The following is a 27,644-nucleotide window of genomic DNA, read 5'->3' on the forward strand; positions in this document are numbered from 1 at the left end:
CCCTCTTAGGCCTCACAGATAGGCCCTATACCCAGCATGGACTAATCATTGCTACCTAGTTGCAATGAGAATATGCCTATTGTGATGCTTAGTCATTATCGCAACCCTGTGGACAATGCAGCAACATGGAATGAGTGAGAGAATGAAACAGTATATCTAAATCCTACCTGCTGGATCCAGATGCCCTAGATTTTACAACAACATTAGGTCATTCTGCTGGAATTCCAGGGTGCCGTGGGTTTTATTTGTTAATATATTAGCTATAGTAACAAAAAATTCTTGAATCTCAATAAGCATAATGCAATTCCAATTGGTGTTTGGCAAATGGCCTTCCATCGAGTAACTCAGGTTTCCAGATTTCTTGCATCTGGTGGCCTGCCATCTTCTGGAGCTTTGGTGTCCTTTGTTTCAGTGGCAGCAGAAAAAACTCAGGGTTTTGGTTTCAGTTTTCGAATTACATGGTTTATTGAATCAATTTTAAACACACAGCAAGTGGCAAGAAAAAAGAATGAGGCAGGTAACTAGAGTTAAAATAAGGTGCCGGCACGGCGGACAGACCACGTGAATTCTGTGCTATGCAATGTTCATATACCCTGTATCTTTCTGCCACCTCAGCCTACCCTGCTGCTGGTCCGAACGAGCAAAGAGACTCAGCAGATGGAAAGAGTCAACGCACACCACATCTGTTGGAGAGAAGCAGGGGCAAGCGCAGCTGGCCAGTAGCTATGCAGCAGAGTTCCATGGGCCAGGCTCAAAGTGCTCCATATCCCTTTTGCCCACATTCCATTGACCAGGACTCAGACAGCACTTATCTGTAAGGAAGTCTAGGACATACGGTCCAGGAGCCAAGTGACAAAGATCTGCTGAGCGGACAATCATTCTCTCCCACAGAGGCTATAAAAGGCTTGGTAAGCCCCCAATCCTGGGGCTACCTGTGAAACTGAAGGGGATTGTAGATACTAGAGAAGCTACAGTCAGGAAACACCCCCAGCTTGATGGTTCTGTTTTGGGGGGCTGGTTTGGCCGCACTGCTACAAACTTTTACTTGTGTTAAATACACATTGATGAGTGCTATATTTCATTTCGGCCTCAAACTCACACTCCACTGCCAGAATACTTCAATAGCTAAGAAGCACTACCTCTACTTCCTTAATGTTTATTTAGAAATGTTAAAGGTATATATAGCTAGTTATTTAATTGTAAACCGTGTGTGATCAGTTTTATGAAGGAGCTGAGCTCAGCAATGTACAAATATGACCCGATTCATCCTCAACAGTTTCAGGTAAATGTCCCTACCTGGGTGGAACCTCAGGCGTTATATATCCAGTTACTCCCAGATAACAAAGGCCTTTGGTTTCCTTCAAATGTAAAGGGGTCTTGTCTAGATTTTTAGAAGTGTGTGTGCCCAGGAGGAAAGTGACACAGGTTTGGGAGCATCAAAGGCTATCAGAGGTTTGGTGAACCCCCACTTGGAGTTTTACCTTGAATGAATTAATGAAAAAATATGTATTTAAGTGTGTTGCTCACTGGCATGTTAAAGGAAACCTACAAGGCCTAAAATGCAGTGAAAGCAAAAATTCTAACAGATAAAGTGAGCACCAAAGCCGGCTTAGCCCCGATGCTTCTGAAGTACTCTGGTGACCTTAAGCTTCCACTTTGATGTCTGCAGAGTTTGGGGGACAGGAGATAATGCCTAGGGCCTACCCAAGTAGAGAGAGTCTATGAGAGAGCTCCATAAAACTGGGACCCCAAAGATCTGAGAGAGAGATACACATCACTCAGAAATGGACAGCAAGAAAACTCGTGTCTCTTAAACTTGACCCTGGGTAAGGACAATAAGATAAAAAAATCTCCCCTGAGCATTTATAACACAAGCTGGCCTCCAAGTGGATTTTCAGTCCAAGAGCATTCTCCCTGTGAGATTTGAAAACCTCAAATGATCATTGAACTTGAAGTGGTCTCAGGTTGGTGGTTCTCCCAGGCAACAGGCAGGAGGACTGCAGTTTCAACCTGGACCTCAAAGAAATTCCACAGATAAAATGCCAAGGCCAATGATTCAGCTCATAGTAAAAGATCTAAAACTCAAGGAAATAAGGCACTTGAAGCAAGAACTAGCAGAAACAAACAGAGGAATCAGATCTAAAAAGATAGCAGAGATTGTTAACAGTCAGGCCCAAAAGTAATACATGTTTAAAATGTTTAAAGAAATAAAACAATGGCTTGAAAATATGAGCAAGGAACAGAAGACTATAAAACTGCTTAAGCAGATATGTAAAGGGCCAAATAATTTCTGGAGATGACAATTTTAATAACTGAAGTTAAAAACTCAGTAGATGAGTTAAGTATCAGAATAGAAACAGCTGAGGGGAGAATTTGTAGAAGAGTTCAGTCAAGGCTTATAATCACATAACTTCAGTCCCGTCAAGGACAATTTCAAAATTCCAGACGTGTTCAAAGCTAAACTGTCTCCACTCCCCCAGCTCAGGCCTGCTTCAGGTTTCCAAGCCTGAGCTGGGGGCGGCGCCTAGTCAGCTGCTTCCCTCCTCTCACAGGCCTCTCCCACTTCTTAGGGCCATCTCTGACCTCTGTACCCTGTGCTGGGGGTGGTGGTGCGGGGGCGGGGGCAGGGGGGGATTAGGGGAAAAGGAACCAGTCCTGTGTGCCTGGTCCTGCATCATCTTGCGTCACTGCCCTCTGGGTGTGGAGACTGTCCAAAGTTGACCCTTTCTAGATTTTTTTCTCAGAAGTGCCCCCTCTTCCTCCACATACCCCGACTCTAGCTCCCTGATGTAGACAATACTTCTCTGGCTGTCAGCTTTTGAAAACTCTTTCAAACCTGGGCTTCTGGTGTTTCCTTCACCTCTAGGGAGATAGGAGGCAAGATTCCCTTTCAGATGATCCCAGGCCAATGCTTTTTATGCATTCCACTTTGTTCCCTGGGACATTATCCCCTTTGCTGCCTGTAAGTGAAAGTCAAGTTTACACCCAATGTGGCCCTGCAAGCAGGGCAAGCTTCAGCCAAACTCTCCAGCCTTCATATCTGGCAAGGATAAAACTCATGTCCTTCTTCCTGAACCCCAAGGGACAGATTCTGGAAGGTCTTCTGAAGGGGCCTCTTATTTGGCTTGAGGTGACAAGGAACACACACTCCTCCCTGACCCTCTGTGAAGTGGGGGGAGGAAAAAGCACTTTCCAAAGAAACCCCCCCCTCCCCCCATATTTTCCACCTCAGCTGCTATATACTTTCAAGGTAAATGGTGGGTTCATGAAAGCCAAAAATATTTGTGTATCCTTAGCAGAGCCAGAGTGACTTGGGAGTACTGGTCAACCATAGTGTTAGTTCTAGCTCTGGGAGCTTGTTCCGAATGGAGGGGAAAGTGCCATTTGAATCCTATTTCATTGGATTCTATCCCAAGTAATTTAAATCATTATATTTATAAATGAAACAGAAAATGCAAATAAGATACTATGATTTCTGTCATGTCAAAGATTCGAGGCTGAAAATGCAAACCACAGAGGGGAGAAGATATTCACAATGCATATTACAAAAGATAATGCACATTTCTCAGGATACATAAGGAATTCATTCAAATCAGTAGAAAAATGGAAAAATACTTGAACAGGCTCTTTACAAAAGAGGATCTCCAAATAGCCAGTAAACATAAAAATGTGCTTAACTCATTAGTTATCAGGGAAAAGCAAATTAAAATCACAACAATCTACATACCATTACACACTCACCAGAATCATCAAAATTAAAAACAGAAAACAACAAGGGTTAATGAGAATATGAAGAAGGCAAAATTTTCCAATACCAGTTGTGCGGGAGAGTAAATTGATACATACGCATGGAAAACTGCCTTGCAGTAGCTATTAAATCAGAACATTTGCCCTAGCAATTTCATTCGCAGGTGTTCACTAAATAGATCACACATGTGGTAAACTAGAAATGTGCTAATGAATGCTCATAGCAGCATCATTCATTACAGCCTCTGTAGATAATAGAACAGATGCAGAAGCTGTGGTATATTCATAAGCGGAATACTATGCAGGAGTAGAAATGAATGAAGTACTGTTACAACAAACTTGATACATCTCACACAGGTAAAAGAAGTTGAACACAGAAGTATTTACACTGTACAATTTGATTGATATAAAGTTTGAAAACAGGCAAATCTGTGGTGTTAAAAGCCAAGGGAGTCATTGGGAGCGGGAGTGGGAGAGAAGAGTGATGGGGGGAGGGTGTGTGGGATGCAGGTCATACCCGGTTTCATGCTCCGTGGGCGGTACGTGGTATGCTCGCTTTGTGCTAATTCGGTGAGCTGTACACTTACGATTTGTGCAATTTTCTGTGCTCATTTTATACTTCAATAGAAAAGGGAGTTTTTAAAGGGAAAACAAAACAAAACAAATTTTAAAAAAAAAACAGCTAAAAGAAGACAAAGACCAAATGTGGGTCAGAGTATACGAAGAACACTGCTTTTGAGTCTGTATTGTATCCTCACTAGATCAGTGATACTGAACAAATCTCCAAATTTCTTTGAGCTTCAGTTTTTCCATTTATGAAATAAGAATGACATCATAATACTTCCTCAGAGGATTCCTGTGAATGCCAAATGAGAGAATTGTGTAAAATGTGCTTTGAAAATAGTAACAAGCATCAGTTATAACAAGAGACATGTTGAATGATCAAAAATTTCAAGGCCTATTTTTCTTCATAAATTGTTCTCTTTCAAGAAATCATACAACACCCAACTGAGAATCAGGTAACAGGCCTCCCATACAATTTTATCCTCGTGAGTTACTAACAGATGTACTGTATAGCCACACAGATATGCGAGTCCAACAAGATAAATTTAGAAGCTTTTCATGGCAACAAAATACTGGCCTCAATATGATTTACTTGTCTCAATGGACAAGTGTAGGAAAGACTCTTTCATAATACGTTTAATCTGGATGTCTCAGTTACAGCAATTTAGGTTGTAAATAACAGACACCAACTGAAGCTAACCTAAACAAAAAAGAATGTAGAGATGTCTCACAGAATTCAAGGACAGTAAAGTAGATGGGCTTCTAAAAGCTGAAGGTATTCAGTCCTAGAGAACCAGGCGGAGTTTGCTCCCTTGTTTCTTTAAGGGTCCTGCTTCTTTAAGGGCACCTGCTTCATTCTTCTCTCACAGCAGACTAGCTCTCTTTACTTCCCTGGGGAGAGAATAAGGAAGCGTGATCCTGAAACAGCTCTGAGTGGACAGCCTTTCCTCTCTACTGACCAAACTAGGGCAGTTTCTTGGCCTCAGATCAAATTTTCCAGGAGAAAACCAGTTTATCTTGCCTTGGAAAGAATTAACACCCTGGTTTGGTTAGCTGGCCAGAGGTTCAGTGTTATTTGGTACAAATGTGTCTCTTAGGGCCCACCTCACTGGATTAGGGTAAAATTCTCAAGAGGAAAGGGTTTATGAGCTGGGAAGACACCCAGGAAAGCTTGTGTTGCAATTTCCGATAGGTTTTAACTGTGGTTGTTGCATCAATCAGGTTGCCTGCCTTCTGTCTTTCCTCTTCGAGAGCTTGTTCCCCAACCCTGTTGACAATGGATATTAAAACACATGGCCCTTGTTATCCAGGATAGCTGATTGGACCAGGAATTGCTATCTGGTCCTTTACAGGCCAATTGTATTTTTCTGTCAGAAATTTGGAAATGAAATCTGAAGGCTGGGTCAATTACTCATGGGCACTGGTCTTGTAAGACCATGGAAGGTTGATGCTGGAGTAGCCATGACTATACTCACACAGTGAGATACAAGCAGACAGATGGAAAAATGGAAAAAAGAGAGACCATGCTGGCTCTTAGAAAAGGACTCTGACTGGTTTCTGACATTCCAATTCCCAGGTTCAGTCCCGCGCCGTCTTAATTACCAGTCTGCTGCTGGGTTCCGTGAAATCATCCTTTCTGCTTATCATAGATACCTATCTAAGCTACACCAGCTTGAGTAGATCTATGCCCATTGTAGTCAGAGGACCTGAATAAATTTGAAAACATTAGCACCCAGTGACTGTCCCTTCCATCCCACACAGACATGAAGTGATTTTACTTGGAGCTCTGGTCACAGTTGTACGAAACCAACAGCTATTTTTAGATTTTGCAGTAAGACATTACTTAGTGCCACCCTGTTTAGCATAAAAAAAGCATTAACAAAGAAATATGACACATGGTCCTGTCCTCAGGGACTACAATCTGGTTGAGAAGAGAGTACATAGCACACCTACAACAATTAGAGATTGGCACAAAGCAGTGTGTCGTTAAGTATTAAATTGCACAGCACAGAAACATTTCTACCGCACAGGAAAGAGAAAGAGCAAGATCCTTGAGTCTGTAATGGACAGAGATGAGAGAGGAGGGTAAAGCCTTCCATAGTGAGCAAACCAGTAGGACAGGAGAAAAGGGTTCACATCTCTAAATGGTAGGAAATTTGCCTAAAAATAGCTCTCTTATGTCTGACTACTAGCTTCTAGTTGATGGTGAGTTCTCTTGTAATGTTGGGAAATTATAAATGCACACTGCTTTAATTGAAGTTGTCTGCTCTATAATCTTGTAGCATTTTCAATGCACAGTCTACTTTCACTAACTTCGGCTTGATGTAATGAGATTAGAGTCCCTAGAGCCAATCAGCTATTTGTCCTACTCGATGAAGTATTTCTCAGTAAACATTAACAATTATGTCTGAAACCTCAAGTTGGTTATTGTATGTTGGCCTGTGTAATGGTGATTGATAGCAAACAAACCACAATACAGTTATATAAAGGTGAACAAACATGCATATTCATGTAGCAATAGAAATTCACAAAATGCTTTATTTTATACAGTAAGTAAATAGAGGTAATACTAGGAAGTTACAGTAAAAGAAAATTGTTACACTATTTGTATATAGTCTTCTGAAATACATACACACACAAAAAAACAGCCGGGAGAAAGAAACAAAAATATACATATGTTGTATATGACATTGTTATGAAATTATTATAATGCTAGAGCTGACCTGTATAATTAATAAATAATGACCTTTATTTGATGTTACCTTGTCACAGACTTCGTGAACTTTGTGATAACGAAACCCCCAAAGTAGCTGTTCTACATGGGTAAGTAACTACCATGACATAGTTTGAAAACTATATTTAATTTTTGTTGATGACCAATTGTGTACCAAAATAAGACAATGAAAACTATGCTCTAAAAGATGGCTATTTGTTTTACTCTATAGCTATTTACTGTACCAAATTTAACCTTCAAGTATAGTGACAAATATAATGTAAATATAAGTAGATAATTTTCATAATGCATTCTATCCATTTGGTATCTTTTTAAGACTAGTTCTCTGAAAAAGTTAATTTAATTTAATTTTTTATTATTTTATTGAATTTATTGGGGTGCCAATGGTTAATAAAATTATATAGGTTTCAGGTGTACAATTCTATCATACATCATCTGTATATCGTATTGTGTATTTACCACACCAAGGCAAGTCTCCTTCCATCACCACTTATCCCCCCATACCCTCTTCTACCTCCTCCTACCCCCCTTCCTTCTGGTAATCACCGTACTGTTGCCTGTGTCTGAGTTTTTCTTTTTTCTTTTTTTGTTTAATCCCTTCACCTTTTTCACCCAGCCCCACAACCCCCTTCTCCACTGACAGCTGTTAATCTGTTCTGTATTTACGAGTCTGTTTCGATTTTTAAAAAAGATTTCATTTATTTTTAGAGAGAGGGGAAGGGAGGGAAACATTGATATGCAAGAGAAACATAGATTGACTGCCTCTCGCATGCCCCTATCTAGGGACTTTGCCCGCAGCCCAGGCATGTGTCCTGACAAGGAACTGCACTGGCGACCTTTTGGTTCCCAGGCCAGAACTGAGCCACACCCTCCAGGGCAAATCTGTTCCTATTTTGTTAGTTAATTTTGTTCATTAGATTTCACATATAAGTGAAATAATATGGTTCTTATCTTTCTCTAACTGGCATATTTCACTTAGCATAGTGCTCTCTAGGTCCATCCATGCTGTTACAAAGGGTAAGATTTTCTTCTTTTTTCTAGTGGATTATTAATGGATTATTAGTGGATTTTCTAATGCATTATTCCACTAGATTTTTAGTGGATTAATACCAGGTAGTATTCCACTGTGTAAATGTACCACTGCTTTTTTACTCACTCATTTGCTGATGGACACTTGGGCTGCTACCAAATGTTCGTGATTGTCTATAATGCTTCAATGACCAAAGGGGTGATAGATTCTTTTAACTTAGTGTTTCAGGTTTCTTCAAATATATTCCCAGAAGTGGAATCAATGGGTCATAAGGTGGTTCCTTTTATAACTTTTTGAGGTAATTCCATACTGCTTTCCACAGGGGCTGCACCAATCTGCGTTGCCACCAACAGTGCACAAGGGCTCCCTTTTCTCCACATCCTCACCAGCACTTGTTGCTTGTTCACTTATTGATGATAGGTGTGGTGTGGTATCTTATTGTGGTTTTAATTTGCATTTCTCTGATGACTAGTGACATTGAGCATCTTTTCATATGTCCTCTGGCCATCTGTATGTCCTTTTTGGAGAAGTGTCTATTCAGGTCTTTTGCCCATTTTTTAATTGGGTTGTTTTTTGGTGTTGGGTTGTATGAGTTCTTTATGAATTTTGGATATTAATCCCTTATCAGATGTGTCATTGGGAAATATATTCTTCCATTCAGTGAGTTGTCTTTTCATTTTGTTTATGGTTTCCTTTGCTGTGCAAAAACTTTTTAGTTTAATGTAGTCCCAATTATTTATTTTTTCTTTTGTTTCCCTTGTCCAAGGTGATATATTAGAAAAAATATTGCTATGAGAAATACATGTGGTTTTACTGCCTATGTTTTCTTCTAGGATTTTTATGGTTTTGAGTCTTACATTTAACTCTTTAGTCCACTTTGAGTTTATTTTTGCATATGGTATAAGAAGGTGGTCTAGCTTCATTTTTTTTTGCATATATCTGTCCCATTTTTCCCAACATTATTTATTGAATAGACTATCTTTACTCCATTTATGTTTTTGCCTTCTTTGTCAAATATTAATTGACCATAAAGCCATGGGTTTATTTCTGGGCTCTTTATTCCATTCCATTGATTATGTATCTATTTTTATGCCAGTACCATGCTGTTTTGATTACTATGGCCTTGTAGTATACTTTGACATTAGGTAGCATGATTCTTCTGCCTTTGTTTCTTTCTCAAGGTTGCTGTGGCTATTCAGGGTCTTCTGTGCTTTCATAAACTTTTGGAATATTTGTTCTAATTCTGTGAGTTCATTGGTATCTTTTTGAACTTTGGAATTGTTTGAAAAGGATAGGTATTCTCTGAATTTTTGTTAAAATTCACCTGTGAAGCCATTTGGTCCAGGACTTTTGTTTCTCGGGAGTTTTTAAAAATTATTGCTTCAGTTTTACTAGCTGTAATCTGTCTGTCCACATGCTCTGATTCTTCCTGATTCAGTTTTGGAAGATGTATGGTGTTAGGAATTTATCCATTTTGTCCATGTTGTCCCGTGTGTTGGCATGTAGTTGTTGGTAATATTGTCTCACAATCCTTTGTATTTCTTTGGTGTCCGTTTTTACCTCTACTCTTTCATTTCTGATTTTTTTTATTTGGGACCCTCTCTCTTTTTTCTTGATGAGTCTAGTTAAAGGTTTTTCAATATTGTTTATCTTTTCAAAGAACAAGCGCTTGGCTTCATCAATCTTTTGTATTTTTTACACCAATTTCATTTATTTCTGCTTTGATCTTTATTATTTCCTTTCTTCTACTCACTTTGGGCTTTGTAATTCTTTTTCTAGTTCCTTTATTTTAAAGTTATATTATTTATTTGAGATTTTTCTTATTTCTTGAGATAGCCCTATAATGCTATTTCACCCTTAGGACTGCTTTCTCTGTGTCCCAGAGATTTGGGGTTGTTGTGTTCTCATTTTCATTTGTTTCAAGGTATCTTTTGATTTCTTTCTTGATCTCATTGTTAGCCCATTCATAGTTTTGTAACATGTTATTTAGCCTCAGTGCCTTTGTGTATTTTTTAGATTTTTTCTTGTGATTGATTTCTAGTTTCTTACCATTATGGTCAGATAAGATGCTTGATGTGGTTACAGTCTTAAATTTATTGAAACTTGTTTTGTGTTCTAACATGTGGTCTATAAGGATAATCATCTTTTAATCTTTGGTGACTTACTTGATCTTTTACTTCAAAGATAATTAGCTTTTCTTTTAATTTTTTTTTTAGGAAATTATAATTGTATGTACTATATCTATTTTTTGAATGAACACATATGAAGGATTTGTTAATTCATTAATAAGAAAACTAGTAAGAGAGTAAAGCGTTGTTCAAATTGTATCTCTTTAATTTTAAAAGTAGTTCTGTTAGAGCTGTGTCCATTCCTCATCCAAGTAATTTGAAATTATACTCTATTATTTTTTAAATGTTATGTTTTAGAGATATAATGTTGGTAGAAATATAAACTAAAGAAAACTAAAAACACATTTAGGTGGAACTGTTAATTTAAAATAGTAACGATTTTGTCTTAAAGTACTTTTAGAGGTGCCTTTAGAAATCATTTTACATAATAAACTCAAAATGAAGGCTCACAGGTGTACTTTCACAACACAACCCAAAAGCAAAGCAAGCTAAAATGTATTGTAAAACTTCAGTTTGTACTTTGTTTTGCAATTGACTTGGCAAAAAAAGAAGCATACTTGGGAAATATACCAATCTGTAAATACCCCATTCTTAGACAAAAATTAGGGGTTATGGGGGGAAAACCAGTATTTATTAAGCTTTTGTGCTATGCTAAGCAATCACATAACTATCTCACAGTAATCCTTACTGTACAAAGTAGGTATGATCTCCTTCTTTTGCAGCAGAAAATCACCCTCACAGCAGCTAAATAACTTGCTTAAGGCATCCTAGCTCGTGATTGCTGGAACCCATTTATTATCTTGGAAACTCACACTTTTCTCTTCTCCTTTCAGTGGCTATCTTATTTGGAACTATATCCACTGGTGATTGGGTTAAATTTCAAAATTTTGGAATCCCAGGAGTTTCTTTTTTTGTAAACAAAACTGAAAAATATTTTTCCTATAGAGTTATTTAACATTATTAAAACTGTTTGTACACCTGCCTACCTCTTTAAAAAATCAATCTCAAAAAAAGAAGAGGGACTATTTTGGATTAAAATCATGTAAATAGATTGATGAAGTCCAAGACATGGTACCTTCAAATATGGAAAACTTTTTCCTACAAAATAAAGCAACCAAATAAGATGTGTAAAACTTTTTTGAATCCTGGTTAGGAAAAAGACAGATATAAGAGATATTCTTGGGAAATTTGGGGGCAAATTGAAAAAGAATTGGATATTGGATGACATTTTTGAATTAATTATTGATTTTATTTGATATGATAAGTATTATAGTTATGTAGGAGAAGCCTCCTTTTCTTGGGCACGTATACTGAAGTATTTAAGGGTTAAGTGTTATGATATCTGCAACTTGTTTTTAAATGACTCATCAACAATATAAAATTATGTACAGATAGATCATTGGAGAGTGATGAAATAAACGCAGTAAAATGATAATAATTGTTAGATCTAGGTGGAGAGTATACAGATCTGCACTGTAATTTTCTCTTAATTTCTCTCCACATATAAACATGTTCATAGGAGTCTGGGGAGATAAAAACCTAGTCTGTAAGCTTCACTTATCCTCAGGTTTTTTTTAAGGATACTACAAATTATGTAAATTAAATAGACAAACTTCTATCAACTGTCCTACAAACTCACCTCAGTTACTTTCAAAAGGTGAGTGTCATTCATTTGTTGAGTACCTACCCAGTTGAGAACATTCCATTTGTGCATTGCTGACCCAAAAGTGATGTAGAAGACAAGGATCCAGTGTTTGCAATTAGGATTAGCACATGTTGAAAAATCAGAATAACGAAATAATCAACAAGTGGTGGGGAATTTGACTAATGGGAGATCTCTGAGGACTATAGTAAGTGCGGTCTTGAGTCTATCCTTTAAAAATGGGGAGAATTTGAACAGGAATAAAAAAAATTACTGTTGAAAGGATCAAACTGAGCAAAGACATGGAAGTGAGGATGACTTGAGTATGTTTTGTAAATCAAAGACATAAAACTGTCATTCTATACTTCAGATCACTAAGAGATAACTGGTATTTCTTCACTGAATTGGTATAAGTCCAGACTGAAAGTAAGAAGTGTTCAATGCAACTGTATTACAAGTGAATGCATAACTTCCTTTAGGTTGTTGAAATATTGGAAATAACTCGGGTTGCCTTGATTACTTTTAAGCACGACTGCAGGTGAAAAGACCTTAAACTGCTAGCTACTAATATAGGGGCGGGAACTTTGATTGTTAGTGGGTATTAGGTCCTACAGGTGTGAGGATATGGTGGTCTGGACAAATATGGTAGAAAGTAACTAGTGTCAGCTAATAAAATAGTCCTGATGTGAAGGCTAAGCTGGGCCCCTCTACAAGGGCCTCCAGTTTATGAGGGAGATAAGCAAATGATCCCTTTCTACATTGTACTAATCTACGCAGGCCATGACCTCTTTGAAGTCATTCTCCCAACTACAGTCTTTAGTTCTTAAACATCTCAGCCAATTCCATAGGCACTCATTTTCACATAAAACTAAAACCTACTTCAAACCTACTGAGTTATTAAGGATAACAAAGTTCTGGTATTCAGTATTCTAGGAAGACAGGGCAAAGCTCTATAGCAAATGTGCATATAGGGTTGGTAGAAAATCCCATAATTTTCAGGAAGGACACTTCTATTTCAGAGTGCTTTATGAATATTGTTTTAGGTTGGTTATGGTTCTTTTTTAAGTTGCTATCCTTACATTCCATGCTCAGTTAAGCTTTATGATTATCAGTTTGCTCTGGGGTTTTGATTAACTATGTATATGTGATAGTATATAGTTGTTGCATCAATAGTGTTTTAGTGTGGAATTTTCAATATTTACAGATTAGGATATATAGACATTGTTCAAACAATAAATCAGCCGTACTAGAACTGCAAAAATAGATGCATACATAATCTCCCCAAGTTTTTCCTTAGTGACACTTCATTGCTATCCCCAACTCTTTTTCCATTAGAAAATGAGGGTGAGTACATAGGAAAGCAAATATAGGGTGTAGATTTTTCTAGAGTTTTCTGTCCTGCCTAAATCTGTTATTGGCAAAAAAAAAAAAAAAAAAAGTTTGAGACCAGATGCTCTATTCTAATTACTTGCCATTAATAAAAGCCCAAGCCTTCTATTTTTTTGGACAAAACAGTGGTCTGAATTATACACAGTAAATTTAACAAATACTATGATCTATTAAAAATACATCTGTTTACATTATTCAATAGAATATAAAATTGTTTATCTGAGAAGCAAAATAGTCATGACACTCTGATAAAAGAATTTTTCTAAAAGGTTTATTTTAATGGTCAACCATTTAAAAAAACAACCCATTGAAGTAATGTAAGAATTACTTGCTGCACTCATGGTTAGAATTGACAATGTGATAATACTTCGGGTGCAAAAAATGGCTCAATTTTTCTGAGCAATGACTGTTTAAAACTGTTAAATTGCAATTTTATGTTTGCATATATGAGGTCTGTCCAGAAAAAGTCCAACCATTGTTAATATAACGAGAATGGTTTGTGCAACATCGATATAATCTGGCATCCAAGGAGAGTGGACTGGAATACACATGTGTTAACAATGACGACTTCACTGTACTAGTCAGTGGGGGTGGTAGATGCCTTTGAATGAGCATGCGTACTTTGTGGCTGTTGCTATCAAAATAACTGAGTAGAGCAATGAATCTGCCTCCAATTTTGTGTTAAGACTGAACATTCCTCTGTGGAAACTATTCAGATAATTCAGAAGGCCGCAGCTATGGGCAACTGATGATTGGCAGCTTCTTCACAACAACACACCCACTCATGCATCACATCTCGTGCAGAGCTTTTTGGTGAAGCATCAAATCAACCCGGTGACTCAGCCCCACTACAGCCCAGATTTGGCGCCCTGTGACTTCTGGCTTTTCTCAAAACTAAAATCACCTTTGAAAGGGAAGAGATTTCAGGCCATTGATGAGATTCAGGAAAATATGACAGGGTGGTTGATGGTGATTGGGAGAACTGTGTGAGGTCCCAAGGTGCCTACTTTGTAGGGAACTAAGGCATCATTGTCCCATGTACAATGTTTCTTGGATCTTCTATCTTCTTCAATAAATGTCTCTATTTTTCATAGTACATGGACAGATACCTTCTGGGCAGACCTCATATGTTACATGACAATATAAAATATACAAATATTAACTATTTGCTATATGCATATGATGGGAAAAATGGTAAAATGTCTTTATTATTCACTTTAAGATACCTAAACTCCAGGAAATTCTTTGTTTAGGGGACAGGTTACCTTACAAAAATTTAGAATGAGTGATTGCTCACTGTTCCATGTAATCTGACTTTACAACTGCTCATACAGTTACAAGGATGGACCTTAAAAGATGCTATTGATAGGCTGGTTGGTCTAAATCAGGCAACCCAGCAGTGTGTTTGGCCTGTGCATCTTTTTAAAAAAAAATTAATTAATTGAATTAATTCTTAATATAGAAAAGCTGGGAAATTTATGTAAAAATCCAGATGTGAGGTTACTTTGGGAGAGGGAGGAATGCTTTTGCCCCACTGGGTCTATATTTACTATTCGGACAAAGTGGTGAATCAGCAGGCTCTTTAACTGTTACTCCTGTCTTTGATATTGAGGATTAATTACCATTTAATATCATGCTAGCACTGTGTGTTTTTTTTATACTTACCTTCCTTACTCATTTACTTCCTGACTTCTATAGGCATTTACGTATATAATATCCAAGTTAACTTACCGAGGCCTTGGGATATTTGTGGAATGTGGGTTCAGTCCCATATAAAGGTGGGAGGGAGTTCCAATTTCAGTATTGCTGCCTTTATATTTTTAAGAGAATCCAACTAACACTGATTTCTATCCAACTATAATTTCACTTGTCAGCTAACGATATTGTGCTCATTTAAAAATATATTGCCCTATTATTTCCCTAGCTATGTTCTGTGGAATGCCAGGAAATGCTGACTGGAGAACAGTTGCCTTTCTAGGCAATTAAGCTTGAGTAGCACTGAGAAGTAGAGTCCCCTCTTTGTGCTTAATGCGTAGAAGCAGCAGATTGAAGGCTCTGAGAAGTCCTGAAGCACCTTTGTTTCCATATCTTACAGATATGAAAACTGAGGTGCAGGGGAGGTAAGTAACTTTCTTAGTGTCACCTTGCCAGTGCGTGGCATCACTGAGATACAACTGCAGGTCGGGTGGCTCCAAGAAAGGGACTACCTTTCTCACATTACTTTATAAGAGTAAGAAAAACTCTTTGAATCCCCCTACTTCCTGCATATTTCCCCTCAAGTATCATTAGCCTGATTGCATTACTCGCACATTCCTAAATCAATCACCTAAAAGGGGGAATGAAATTATCATGGACAGTTTAGACTAATCAAGATTCATGTCTCAGACTGGAGAGTAACTAAACTTACCCCCGTGTATCAGCTGAGTGAGGTTCTAGAGCAGGGAGGCCGCTAGGAAGGCAACCAACAGTGTCTGCTACAGCCTGAAGTCCCGTGGCATCTTGGGACGGACAGATCCAGAAGGCAGCTGAGGATCCAGCCGAGGGAGGGGCTGGTGCTCCACATGTGCGGCCCAGAGGCTGCAGTCATGAGAAGTGGGCACATTGCTGAAGAAGGTGGTATAGAAATCAGAGGGCTGGACACTGAACCTTCAAAAAATTGAGGGAACGGATGGTGGAGAATGATTTAAGCTGTGTGATAGGTACATGGGTTTCATTATATAATATTGCTGTCTATTTTTGCAAGAGTCTGAACATTTCCCTAGTAAAACTTTTTAAAAAACAAAATGAAAACCAACCACAGAAACTTTGGAAACTCTATCAAAGAGCTTCCTGTCCTTGCTTCCCCAGCCCCTCTGCCCTTGTGTAAGGTTTGAACCCACTTCCACACTTTGAGATAAGTTCTGGTAATAAGCAGGGAGGATAGAAAAAGGCCTTAATTTGGCTTCTCACTGGTTTAGTTTTCAGCCATTTCTGCTGCTGGTCTGTGCTGGCTCTTACAGGAGTCTCCGGCTTCCTCTCCCTTCACCATTTCTACTTGGCTTCAGAGCCTGAATTTCTCAACCCTAGTCTCCAATCTTTCTGTGGCCAGGTCTGATAAAATACCTGCTTCTAGATCTGTTATCTGACTGCTGGGATGCCTACTATTGGCCAGAAATGTAAGGCCTGTATCTAAAGGATGTTAAATGTGGGCCTTATTACGAAACCTTTTAAACTAATGGCACTCAAGTCCTGCATGTCCCTTTCACCATAAATTTTTCATTTGAGAATATTCTTACAGCTATTTCCCTGAACTCATGTTCTTAGAATAATCAACCTGTGGCTTTACTCTTGTGTTCATCTGTTTGATGTCTGCTTCATCTTGAAAGTCTGCTTAGATTCTTAAGATCAGCACTCATGCCTAGCTTTAATTGCAGGAGAAAAAGAACTTTCAGACAAGTAAACAGGAAAGGAGTGGTTGCAGATGTGGAAGGAAAATAAGGGAAAAGTAGCACAATGTTTCCTTTAGGTTTTTGAAGCATGTGCAAACCACCATATTGCCTAAGCAAACGGCAACGCGACTAAGAAGCAAAAGCTGAAGCGTTAGCAGAAATGTATAGTTTATTGTAAAAAGAAAGCAAAATATAACAAAGCAAATGGATAATGTAAATGAACTTGGACATACATGCTAAACTGCTTACATAAATGGCTGATATTAGTGTTTTCCACAGCCAGACCTATTTAAACATTTTGTAGTTTTGCAGCATTTATGCAGTTGGGCTCCAAGTGAAGAGTGTCTCCGATACCACCCACTGGGTTATAACCATAATATCAATCATCTCATGTACGTGACACACACTTTAAAACACAAAGGAGCATCTGGCACTGAGACAGCCAGTTTTGGCCTCCGAGGCTTTGGGGATTGCATGCAGGATGGTGACAGCTTGATCAACTTCCTCTCTGAGGAGGAAGTTGGGTATGGGCCCACCCAGCCTTGGTGGGGTGGCACTGAGGAAGGGGAAGACATCCAGGGAACTACTTGAGTACCTCTAAATTCAATTCAAAAAATACTTATTGAGCACCTACTGTGTACCACGCACAACAAAGAAATAATGTTCTTGCTGACTTGGAAATCACTGTCCATGAGATACGGTAGTGTGAAGCTAGGCAAATTCCTTGGTGAGTGGAATAGGGAAACTGAGACAGAGAGCCGAACACAGTGGGTTAGCAATTTGTAGCTGGGAGCAGATGGTCACCAGGAGGAAGGCCCTCAGCTTCTAAGGGGGCAAAACTGGGAAAACAAGGACCTGGCCCACAGGGCAACTTCTCCCCTGGCCTTTCCTCCCTGGAGATAACATCAAAGCCTCAGTTGTGTTTCAGCTCCAGGCCCAGAAAAGCAGCAAAACTAGGTGGGTGATGCCAGACCCACTGCAATGACTAAAAACCCCCTGCCCTGCCACTGACCAGTCAGTGGGCACCACAACCCTGAAAGGGCACACCTGGAGGACTGATGAATATTCTGCTGAAACCCTCCCGAGACCTCCCCTAAGATTCTTGCCACAACTAGATAAAACCTCAAAACAAAGGGCCCAGTGTGTGCTGCCTGCTCCATTTCCTTTTCCTTCTCCCCCCCCCCCCCACTTCTTTCTTCACAGGCAAGTGTCTCCTAAACTCTGAGGCAATGAGCAGCTGGCAGCTTGTCCCAGGCTGATTCCCTGAACTTGTCCCTAAGCCCCCTTTCTCTGAGTTCTCTGTAAGCTAAGGCAGCCCAGCCTAGGCTCTCCTGTGGCTTCTTCTATGCTGATTCTTTCCTTGTTTCATTGTCCCCAGCTTTAAGAAATGTATCCTCATAGTCACCTGGATTTGTGTTGTGAAATCTTTCCTGCACAAAGTCAAGAGCCCACACAGTACAGATGGCCCTCGGTGGACCCTCTCAGGGCCAGGCCCCTGTCTGGTAACACCCGTAACTTTTTTTTCCCCAAAAAAGGTTCCTTTGGTAAATCCTGTGGATTCCTACTCAGAATAATGTTTTTAAACACATAAAATTAGTTAATAAGATCTCAAATGCAACCAATTATATTGAAATCAAATGGTTTGATTTTTAAGTCATCAAACTTAAAAAAACCAAGCACATATGTCATAAAGGAGGGGTGTCCAACCCACGGCCCGTGGGCCACATGCGGCCCAGGGTGGCTATGAATGCGGCCCAACACAAAATTGTAAATTCACTTAAACCTTTTTTTTTTTTGCTCATCATTTTTCATTAGTGTTTTTTTATTTAATGAGTGGCCCAAGACAACTCTTCTTCTTCCAGTGTGGCCCAGAGACACGAAAAGGTTGGACACCCATCAAAGAAAGTAATGTAATATGCTTCTTTATGAATACTTTTACAAAATCTAGTAGTGAGTCCAACAATTCCTGTAATTTCAAAATAGTGTTGAGTGTAAATCATAATTTTGAGAGATCTGCAACAACTTTAATGTGATATGAAAATATCAGTAATTTCTGTTGGTGATAAAGTCAGGTACAGCTAGGGCTGTAAGTGCAAAAACTTCATTTCTTTAAAGTTGACCTTTTCTCCTTTTTTTTCCCTCTTGATCCATACTGGCCTCATCCCATCTAACAGCACCATGACTCACCTGCCTCCCTTTTCCTTGCCTATCCACTCCCTTCCTTAATCATTACGGCCTTAGGATATAAGATCCTGGTTAGCATCAGCCTTAGGAACAAAGCAACTGGTCTGTTGACCACAGAAACAGGGTTTCGGTTGAACTGAAGATAACATCTCCACTTCACTTATGTTTCAGCTCTAGGCCCATGAAAGCAGAAACACATCTTCACAAAACCAGACAGAACAACACCATGGCTGACATCAGGACCTGATTCAAAGGTCAACTACTTCCTGCCCTGGCCCCAACCAATCAGTTGAGCCCACAACCCCAACTCCCTTAGCCACTATGATTAGTAATTTTTCCTGTATATAATCTGTCCCAGTGCAAACCATCTGGGAGCCAGTCTTAGAGCATTAGCTCACCTGTGACCCCAGGCTTGGTGCCATTTCCTTAAATAAACCTCTACTGTCTTCGCTGCAGACTCATGTTTGTATTTTATTGGGCTTTCATGCGTGCAGGCAATGGATCCCTTTAGTCTGGCAATGGTGCTGCTGTGGTTTGTTGTCTGCATTCGTAAGAAAGAAATGCTAAATTTCAATAGAGGTTAGTAAAAATGTGTAATTTCTTCCCCATTCAAGTTCATTAACCGGTGAATTCAATCCCCTTAGGCTCTGTGGACACCAGGTTAAGAACTTCTCATCCTTCGTGTGTGTATGCATGCCCACACATGTGCTTGTGTGTGTAGACATGCTCAAATACATGTCCTGCACAGAGGGTAGAATGTTAGAACAATAAATTACCTAAGTAATTAAAAAATGAGGCAGAATAGGGTAAGTGTTCTGGACTTGGAGCAGCAAAATGCAGTAACTATTCAATAGCGAAAGGAAATCAGAAAAGGCATAAAAATGTTAAAGGGGAAGAAAAGAAAGTAAGGAAAGGCAGGCATTTTATCTTCTAGGTCTTTCTTTTCTTCCCATCTTCCTCCTCCCCAGCTCATTAAGCTGTGGAAACCTGGCTTATCTTTGGAGCTAGCTTTAGGTGCAGTATGATTTAGAGCAGACCTCAAATGGTTTGGTCTCAGGATCCCTGTGTCCTTACAAATTCTTGAGCATTCAAAGAGCTGTTTGTGTGGCTTATATCTATAAACACATACTAGAAATTAAAATTGAGAACCCCTACAAACATACATTAATTCATTAAATAAAAACACAGTATGTGTTCCTATAAATAGCATTCTTTGGTGAAACATAACTATCTTTTCTGAAACAACAAAAATATTAGTGATGGCCCTGACTGGTGTTGCTGAGTTGGGTGGGCATCATCCCACAAAGTGAAGTGTCACTGGTTCGATTCCCAGTCAGGGACACATGCCTGGGTTGTGGGTTCAGATGCTGGTTGAGGTAAGTGCAAGAGGCAACTGACTGATGTTTTTGTCTTGCTTTGATGTTTCTGCCCGTCTTTCTCCCTCCCTTCCCCTCTCTCTCTAAAGATAAGTAAATAAAATCTTTTAAAAAATTAGTAGTGAAGGACACTGTCTATATTTTTGCAAACTCTCTAATCTCTGGCTCAAAGGAAAAATTGGAATCTGTACCCGATTTTGCAATGTGTTATATTGCCTCTGGAAAACTCCACTGTTTTCCTCACAAAGAATGAGAGTGAAATAGGCAAATAATGTCTTGGTATCATTGTGAAACTAGTTTTGAACTTGTGGACCCTCACCGTTAGACGATACTTTGAGAACTGTTGATTTGGGAATTTCTTCTAATATCTTTCTTCTTTGTTTTATGATTTGAACTTTCATGACAGTGAAAGAATAATTCTACTACCAGAAGTAAATGGCATAAAAATTCCAATATGTGTGTGATGGACAGCTCTTTCTGTTCCTCCGGCTGTCCCTTCATCTCTACAGATAATGGATGACCTATGTGAACAACATCAACAGGCCCCAGTAGGGTTTGGCCAATGGGCACTCACAGGAGGTCAAAGGGAGAGAGCAGAGTGAGGTTTGGATGTTTGGGTATTTATTCCCTACTTGGTGAGGGATCCCTGTATGTCCTTCACCAAGGGTCAGGGTCATGAGACCCTCTGCACATAACCTCTCCATCTAGATTTCTGCAAACCCAGAATCCTCATCCCTTTAGCCACAGGGGTAATAATATACCTCCCTTTTACTAACCCAAACGGATTAGACCTTATGACTTATCTCTACCCTGTCTGCATCTTTGGAAATAATCCCTTTATTACACTGTTTTCAGAATTCCTAACTCAAGTGCACCATTTGTTCCTTGCCGACTCTGACTGATGCAAGCTGTGAGAGTTATATGACATTAAGGATCAACTCCAGTTAAAGCATTCTCTATGGCAACAGATCTACTTGATTTTAATGGAAGTTAGAAAGCTCAAAAGCCCTGGTGTCTCAGAGTCTGAGGTCTTTATGGCTCTGGAAAAAGAGAGCTGGGTGCATGGAAAACCTACTGGTTGTGCAAAGACTTCTTGGTTTTGCCATTGCTTGAGTTTATTTTCATCTGTGCATAAATAAAACAGAAGTAGGATGTAAAAGTATTTATAAATGCTAATGTGGCCATGTTTCTGGGTAGAAGAGTGCCAATGTCAGGCAATTAAATGATGACTGGTCTAAGTCAGTGGTTCTCAAAGTGTGGGCCCTGGACCAGCAGCAACAGAAGCAGTAGTAGCATTGGTGAGAAATGCAAGGTTCCAGGCTCTACCTCAGACCTACTGAATCAGAAACTCAGGGGGTAGGTCCTAGCAATCTGTGTTTAACAAGCTCTCCAGAGGATTCTGATAGCTTGGTAGTTCAAGAAGTTTTACTGTTAACGACTCACAATATCACAGTTCCCTAATTTTCTGGCCTCTCTTGCTCTAGGGGTGTTCATATGATTCCTTCACACCTTACTGTTTCAACTTGGACTTTTATCTGAAGCTGCAGTAAACATCCTGCAATCTTTGGGCAACAAGATAATTGTAAAAGCACTGACCCTGACATCACTGTTGGCCTTCTAATGTGTTACTTGTTATGTAAGAAAATGCCATCCCACACCCTCCAATGATTTAAGCCAACATTTAGGTTTGCTGTGAGTTGTAGCCAAATATATTTCTAAGTCACATGACACAGTTTTTTACAAAAGACTTTCCCCCTCACGGTGATAAGAATTTTAAGCAATATTTAAATATTGACATGAGTATTTAAAATGGAGCAGAGGGCAAAATGCTTATGGGTTTTAAAGATAATTTTTAGCACACATGGCCTAATTCTTGCTAAATCCCCAGGCACCCAGGGATGAAAGGGCCTCAGTGCTAAGGAGACCTCCTCTGGAAATGTTTGAGAAACCCTTTAACGAGAAGCTATGTGTGGTTTCATGAAAGTCAGGGTCGATCATCTCTAAGAAAGTAGTAATGGTCAATAAAGGGAAAACTTGTTTCCTACTATGTCCGTAACACTTCTAAAAACAACCTGTGGGTTGTTTTCCTCACATTAAACAAATCCGATACTGCCTGGAGTTAGCACAGCCCCCACAAGTATGAAGGCTCCGTCCCACTGGGCTACCCCCAACTTCAGAAGCCAATCACAAGTCCTAGGCTGTGTGATCTGCACTTCTGACCATGTAGCTATAAATCGGGGGTTACCACAAACCCATCCTTTAGTTCACCGATTTGCTGGAACAGCTCACAGAACTCAGGAAAGCACTTCACTTACTATTGCTGGGGTACAACTTAGGAACAACCAAATGGAAGAGATACATAGGTTTGGAGGGGCTTGGAGCTTCCATTCCCTCTCTGGGCTCACCCCCCAGCCAGCACCTCCACGTGTTCACCAAACCAGGAGCCCTCCACACCCAGTCATTTCGGGTTTTTACGGAGGCTTCATTAAGTCGGCATGATTGATTACATTATTAGTGATTGGTGATTAGGTTCATTTCCAGCCCTTCTCCTCTCTCTCCAGAAGTCCAGGATGGGGCTGAAAGTTCTAACCCTCTCATTAGATGGCTGATTCCTCTGGCAATCAGCCCCCATCCTCCAAGTTACCTCATTAGCATAAATTCAGGTACAGTTCAAGTGGGCTTATTATGAATAGCAAAAGATGTTCCTCTTACCCCTATCACTTAAGGAACTACAAGGGTTTTATGAGCTCTGGGTCAGGAACCAGGGATGAAAATGAAATATATATTTGTTATTATATCACAATATCACAGGTAATTTCAAAGGCAGTAGTGCCTCTCATCTACCATAGTACCTGATTCACAGTGAATGCTTAATAAATATTTGTAGAGTAGAACTGGTAGGGGTTTTTTTAATGCTGAATTTTTTTTAATGAAGAAAACAGGCTTATTAGTGGAACATTTGCAGTGGTTAAAAAGGGAATGGATAGATCTACTCAAATCAGACTACTTCAAGTTTTGTTACACTGTAACAGTTATTTTGTTACTCTTTTGTTATTCTGTAACAGTTACAGAATGGACCCCTGGGGTGGGGGCAAATACTGTTACCAAAACAAGCCCCCTTCCCTGGGGTCCCTCTGTTCTAGGCTCCTCTGCCTGCCACTGAAACGAACTGTGCCTCTCAATGCCAGAGTTTGGTGAAAAGGAAAGGAACTATTTATTCAAAAGTTATACAGGTTTAGAGTAATCTCAGAATGCCGCCGTTAAAATCCCAAAGTCCCTTAAAACACCCACAAACACACACAGTCCTTCCTTCCCCCCTTTCCCCAGTCAGGCCAGTCAGGGGTGCGGCATCTCAAGGAAAAGAAATACAAGTCCCTAGCTCAGCGGGATTCCCAGTAATCTGTCCTGGGTGAGGCAGGCCCTCCCGCAGTCCCCAGTACCATTAGGTGTGTTGCTGCCAGGTCCGCCAGTTCTTAATCCAAAAAAACCATGTGGCACCTCCTCCAACGCACCAGTGAGTCTTTTCACCCCTTTCCTTCCTGTGTGGTCTCGAATTGTCCTCCGAATAAAGTCTGTGCGCCAAATGGCGGCCCACCTTTAGTTTAAATCCCAGCCTGGTACCTCCTCCGTAACCCCATTTCTGAATCCTCCCACAGCTGGCTGCACCTGCTAGCACTCCCTCCGTTTTCAGCCTCTCTGGGCTGCCACAGTAAGTCCGGGCAGGCCTGGCCCTGTGGCCGTGGAGCAAACCATCTCCAAGCTCTCACGCAGGCGCTATAACCAGGGGGAGCTGCCTCCCAGTTACATCATGGGTCAAAGTTATGCATACCTTCTGGCTCCATTCAGGCTGGAAGACTAGTTGCTGTTAATTGACATACAAAATAACTGTTTTTGCACATCGGGTCTGAAGCTGGCCTGCAAAATAACTATGGCCCTGTTCCATGTGTTCCTTCCCCCAGCCAGGCCTATGATCCTCTATTCCAGAACACCCCAAATTCTGGACCCCGGTACAATTTGGCACTGAAACTCCTCATTAGAGAGAGCATAGAAACCTGCATATAACAGGCACATAAATATGCTGGCTGAATAAATGAAATTTCTTAGATTCCAATTCAACTGTGACAGGCCCCGTATTATATACCATATCCCATTTAATCTTTGAAATAATTGTGTGAAGTGGGCAGCACTGGCTTACTAGTGACTCAGTGTGTGGGCTTAGTGTGCCAGCAAAACTGGGGCACTCAAACTTGTTTGGAGAAAATCGATATTTGGTATCTTATTTTACAAAGAACATCAGAGTACTGTAGCCAACATTGGCAAAATCAGAACTTTTCTACATTACATTTAGTACTCTTCCCATTTTAGTTACACATTTTGTAGAACAACAAACTAGAGGCTCAGATAACTTAGTTACTAGCCTAAGTCACACATCTGGTTAGTAGCAGAGCCCACTATGATGTTGTTCAATGTTTATAATACATATACAGAGGTGGGCAAAAGTGGGTTTACTGTGCTGTTGTGATATGCTTTTGAGTTAATGCAGTTATTGTAATTATCATAACCTGCGTGTCCTTTTCCATACAACTGTAAACCTACAACTGTAAACCTACTTTTGCCCAGCCCTGTATTTATGATGGCACATACTAATTTTCCTTTTAAAGTTGTGAATCTTTTGGGCCTTAGTGTTTAGTGTTCTAATCGAATAAAGCATACAACGAAGTTAATCTAAATACCTGTTTTGATCCCTGTTACATTCTAATATGGGACATTATTCAATATTTTTATGTTTAACAATTGAAAGAATGATGTGCAAATGTTATGGTAGAATGAGCAGCCAGAGGGGAAATGAAGGCAGGAAGGAGGGAAGCCCCTGAAATTCTGTGTATTATTTCCACTGTCTGGGAAAGAAAGCATTTGAAACTGTGCTTTCATCCCAAGGCCTCAAAGGCTGGGAATGGCTCACAGTGCCCAAAGGAAAAAGCCCATTAACATCTTTGGGTATTCACGCCCCCCGCCCCTCAAAGCTGGCACCATCTTTACCTGTCAATATGTAACCCCCTCACACCACCCCCCACCCCCCACCATCCCGCCTACTGTATAACTCAGAACAAAGGACTCACTCTCTTTGGCCACCTGGCCTCTCTCTACACTTTCTCTGCTTTGCCCTGAACCTATGCCTTCCCCACCACCACCATCCACACCTTGACACGGCCTGTTTTCTTCCATGAGAACATCGGCAAGAAGAAACAGGTCTCTCCCAGTAACACAATCATTAGCCCACCTAAATGACTGTGCTTGTGTGTTAGTTTTGGGATCAGCGAAGGGAAAGTGGAAAGGAAATCAAGGAGACCAAGAAGCTTCTCTGATGCCCTTCCAAAGTTGCTTGGATTCTCAAGTCAAGGGTCCCCAGATGTCTCTGATTTTATGATCTTTAGATTCCTATTTTGGAAGCTAGAGTCTAAAACTCTCTTTCCCTTCTACAGTGTGTCAGGCAAAGGAGTGTAATTGAAGACATTTTATTCAATATATCATTTAGGAAATATTTCCTGAGAAATGTATGATCCTGTAGTCATAATAGAGAGGACAAGGGAAAGATACAATCTAAATGGGACTTTTTTTTCTTCTTATTTTCCTTTCCAACATGCAGTAGTGGGGGCAAGAATTTTAGTTATGGCACCCTCATTACCTATGCTAGAGGGTCTCAATCAATTGGTCTACATAAAAAGCACCTGGGGAATTATTTAAAACCCACCTTTCTAAATCGTGTTCCCAGAGTCCCTAATATTATAGGTGTGGGTGGACCCAGGTGATTCTAATGCTGGTGGTTTAGCTATCATGCTATTAGAAACACTATCCTTATATAAACTTGAGTAGACCAGAAAATCTGAATTCTATTTAAGACTTTATTTCTGCCATCCTCACCATGGCCCAGGCAACTGTCCTCTTCCTATATTTGCCCTTCTCTCCAAAACATCCACATCCCCTAAGCTGAATGGCACTCTCCTGGGTCTTAGCTTAAATTGTCTGCCCAAACCAATTTACACAAAAGAATGAGTAAGGTTCAAAATCCTTTCAGGGCATTTTCATTAAGAACAAAACAAAACAGTATCTTAAACTATTAGAAAGTCTTCATTACACTTTAGTTTTGTTTCTTTTCAGGGGGGTTATTAGCCTAGCAGTATCTTTAAGTTTAACTCGATTGCTGGAGGAATCATGTCCAGTTCTTTTGCTTGCTTATGAGTCATTAATTTAAACTCGTGTCTGTGTGAAGCCTTCCTCGGTAAACCTATCCACAGGGATGATCCTTTATGTCATCACCATCCCTTGCACGTTTCAATTATAGCACCTATCATCTTGTATTGGGATTGCCTAATTTACTTTTGTATCTCTAGCTCTACGTACTGTGCCTGGCAAATTACAGACGCTAAATAACTGTGGAATGAACCAGTGAATATCGAAGACTAGGATGAAGGTTTTTAAAATGAATGTTGGCTGAGAAACTAAACACGGAAATGGCAAGGGCTAAATGCCAGACAGTGTGGGCCTATAAGAAATAAAAATTACCCCTAACGGCACAGAATTCTCCCGAAGGGCTCACCTATCCCATTTTCTCACGCAGTTTTTGGCCTCCCCGGATACTCCAATTTCCCGCTCATTAACTCGATTCTTTTCCCTTTCTGTGGACAGGTCAAGCAGGTATCCCAGCTCAACTGCTCTGATTGGTCCGTGATGATTTCATTGTTAGGGCACATCCGGGCTTTTCCCCTCTCCGCAACACCTCCCCCAGAGCCCGGCCTCCCGAGTTTCCCTCTCTCGCGTGCGCCACACCCGCTGGCTGAAGCAAAACAACCGCCACTCCCAGACCTCTCGTTGTCCTCGTCTGCGCCTTCCCTTCCCGACTCTGCGCCTAAGAAAGGCTATTGTAAGCTCCAATGAGGGCCTAGCAGACTTTGTTAGCCAATCAGCAACCAACCAACCGCAATTCCGGGTGGGACTAGGCCTCCACACCTATATCTGGACAGCCCGTTGGCTCCTAAATGACGCTTGTTTTACCCAAGGCTTAGAGGTCAAAAACAGAGAGGCATGGTCCTCGTAGAACTGTAAGGATCTCCCCAGGCTCAATGGGTTTCACCGTTTTCAAAGACGAGCCAATCGCTTTTCGGATACGTCCCCGCCTTTTGCGCGTTCATTTAAAAAAAGCCGGTGTGACGGACTTGGAAATTGTTTCAGTGACGGACACATCGAGGAAGCAAATGACTGAGGGCTCTGGCCACCTTTTAGACCAATAGTAAAAGAGAATAGCTCTGGCTCGGCTTCGCGAGGCGGAGCGCAGGTGGGTGTTATTTGATTGACGGCGACTTCTACTTATGGCTGGTGGGGTGGGTTGGTCCCTGAGGTCCGGTAGGTATGGCAGAGGCGGG

General features: G+C 40.3%; 1 long non-coding RNA gene across 1 annotated transcript; it reads right to left on the reverse strand.

Annotated features, from left to right (window-relative positions):
• Window positions 1-4,611: 4,611 nt before the first annotated feature.
• On the reverse strand, window positions 4,612-27,223 carry LOC123478953 (uncharacterized). Its single transcript, XR_006654385.2, has 3 exons — window positions 26,822-27,223; window positions 15,643-15,881; window positions 4,612-5,202 (listed from the first exon to the last, which is right to left on the reverse strand). It is a non-coding gene; the product is annotated as an uncharacterized lncRNA (long non-coding RNA).
• Window positions 27,224-27,644: the final 421 nt, after the last annotated feature.

This window comes from Desmodus rotundus, chromosome 5 (assembly GCF_022682495.2).
Source record: "Desmodus rotundus isolate HL8 chromosome 5, HLdesRot8A.1, whole genome shotgun sequence".
NCBI lineage: Eukaryota > Metazoa > Chordata > Mammalia > Chiroptera > Phyllostomidae > Desmodus > Desmodus rotundus.